At 41.1% G+C, this 2556-nt stretch overlaps 1 long non-coding RNA gene across 1 annotated transcript; it reads right to left on the reverse strand.

Annotated features, from left to right (window-relative positions):
* Window positions 1-558: 558 nt before the first annotated feature.
* Window positions 559-1588, reverse strand: LOC128317640 (uncharacterized). The gene is made up of 3 exons (XR_008301166.1): window positions 1467-1588; window positions 803-878; window positions 559-643 (listed from the first exon to the last, which is right to left on the reverse strand). It is a non-coding gene; the product is annotated as an uncharacterized LOC128317640 (long non-coding RNA).
* Window positions 1589-2556: the final 968 nt, after the last annotated feature.

Consider the following 2556-nt stretch of genomic DNA (forward strand, 5'->3'; position numbering starts at 1 on the left):
TTTTTTCTAAAAAATATTAATAATAATAATAAAAACAAAAATAATAATAATAATTTTTGTAGACTTTAAGTAAAGTATCAAACAGGCTTCTTGACCTAATTGCTTGTCTAATGTCTCTCTCTAATGTCTTTCTACATGGCCGATATTTTCACTGTTAATCTACTCAAACCATTTGAACACGCAAACAGCATTTTTATTATTAAACATCATCTAATTATTATTAACGTTAAAATTAATTGCAACGGGGTTTATTTTTTTAACCATTTTTGTCTGAAAAATTTCCCTAATAAATATCTTTAACTGATGTAAATGATATTCATGTGTAATTCCATCTAAGTCAGACATACATTGATAGATTTTATTTCTAGACGAGACGAGAACACCTGACAAAACATTACTAAGGGGGCGGGGCTTCCGGGGTGTCCGTTAATACCGGCTTCCAAAGCTCACTTGGAAAGACTTCGAAAGACTTGGAACTAATTCATTCGATGTCAGATTCTCCTCATATTAACCACCATTAAAATGAAAAGTACCCCATGGTGTTTCTAGCACTTACTTCCAGACATCACAAGCAGGTCATTTGGATCCACAGCAAGGCTCGTAACAGCATCCAAATGGGCCACCATGGAGTGGATGGGTTTCCCTGTTGGGAAAATAAAACACATGCACTTCAGCTCCTGAGATAAAACTGCAAGAAAAAACCCTTATAATGTGACACGAGCACCAAAGAGCAGTTTGTAATATTTAGCCCTCTGGTGGCTGAGAGCTGAACTGCAGCTGCAATAAAATCATCCGCACGTACCCGTGCTGCTGTCGTAGGACTTGATGTGGTGGTCCTCCTGAGCCATGATGGTGATGTGACGCAGCACTTTGTTAATCTGACAGGACGCACAGGGGGAGGAAAAGATAATAACCAGGACATGTTTAATAAACACAAGAGCTTTTAATCCTGAAGGAAGAAATTATAAATATAAATTAGAAAAAGTCATCAGTCACGCACAAGTGAGCCTGAATTAACACAAAGTTTCTGGTGCGAATGTGAAAATATTTCTTTTCATAGGAATTTTCTACTAGGGGTGTGTCTGTCCCTCTGTGTGTGTGTGTGTGTGTGTGTGTGTGTGTGTGTGTGTATATCTGTCCAGCCATCCATCCCTCTGTTTGTGTGAGTGTGTGTTTGTGTGTGTGTGTGTATGTGATTGTCTCTCTCTCTCTGTTGGTTAGTGAGACAGACAGAGAGACAGACTCTGTGTGAATTGGTTTGTGTGTCTGTGTATGTGTGTGCGTAGCTGTCTCTCTGCTTCTGTGTGTGTGTGTGTGTGTGTGTACCAGTCTCAGTAGTAAACTCAAGGCTCTGCACTAGACATGTGTGTGTGTGTGTGTGTGTGTGTGTATACCAGTCTCAGTAGTAAACTCAAGGCTCTGCACTAGTTTTGTGTGTGTGTGTGTGTGTGTGTGTGTGTGTTTACCAGACTCAGTAGTAGACTCGAGGCTCTGCATTAGTTGTTGGGTCTCCATGTTGAAGAGGCCGATCTTGCTGTTAGTGAAGGACGTGACCATGTAAGCGGGTTCACTGCACACCAGATCCACTGAGGACGGCACACTCAACTCTGTAACACACTCACACACACACTCACACACACCAAAAATTTCTTAAGACCATTATAAATATGTTTAAATTATTCTTCTGTCAGTATCTAGGACAGTGTGCAATCTGGCTGCCAACCACCAGAGGGCACGCTTACTTTTTAGCAGGCATCGTTTTCTGCAGGTTCCCCATCTTGAGTGTGTGATTTTTGGAGGCTGTGATGAGAACCGGCTCGTTGGGGAGGAACGCCAGGCTGCGGATGGCGTCGAAGTGACTGCACAGGGAGAACTTCCACGTCTTACGCAGGGCGTGACTGGTTTTCAGCCTTCCTACGTTCTCCTACACCACCCCATTGCTGCGCTCCTCCACTGGCTTCCTGTAGCTGTAGATTTAAAGACCTACCTCTTCCTAAAGTACTTAAATTAGCACTTCGAAAAATACTTTGTATTATCTGTATGTTGTTTATTGTTTTTACCATATTACCTCCTGAACAGAGTTTTTGGACTGATGGTATGTTGGTACTGATTGTATGCCCTAAGAGGGCACTGACATATTATGAATGTATGTCAGCACGCTCTCTGCTGACCTCGCGATATCTTTTTTCTTCTTCTGTTTTGTCTAATAAACGTTTAGAGTACATATACGCCGTGAAACACGTCAACCGCCGCTTCTGTTCCCTGTGACACCTTTGTTTTTGCAGATATTGTATATAGATAACTATAAATGCTCCCTGACTGCATCAGTAAACTCAAACTTGTGATGGGGGTCTCCTTCCCTGCCCTGTAAGAGGTGTCTGGTGGTTGTCTTAGCAGCTTATCTGATGATATCAGGCATTTGTTTACGTTCATATTTTACTTTTTGGGAAAAAAAGACTACATATTGAAATCTGTTGTGTTTTTTGTCAAGGTGATTTGTTTGTTTATAAAAGTTGGTGAGGACCACACAATTGTTATTTAGGCACTGATAAATAA

This window comes from Pangasianodon hypophthalmus, chromosome 28 (genome assembly GCF_027358585.1).
Source record: "Pangasianodon hypophthalmus isolate fPanHyp1 chromosome 28, fPanHyp1.pri, whole genome shotgun sequence".
Lineage (NCBI taxonomy): Eukaryota > Metazoa > Chordata > Actinopteri > Siluriformes > Pangasiidae > Pangasianodon > Pangasianodon hypophthalmus.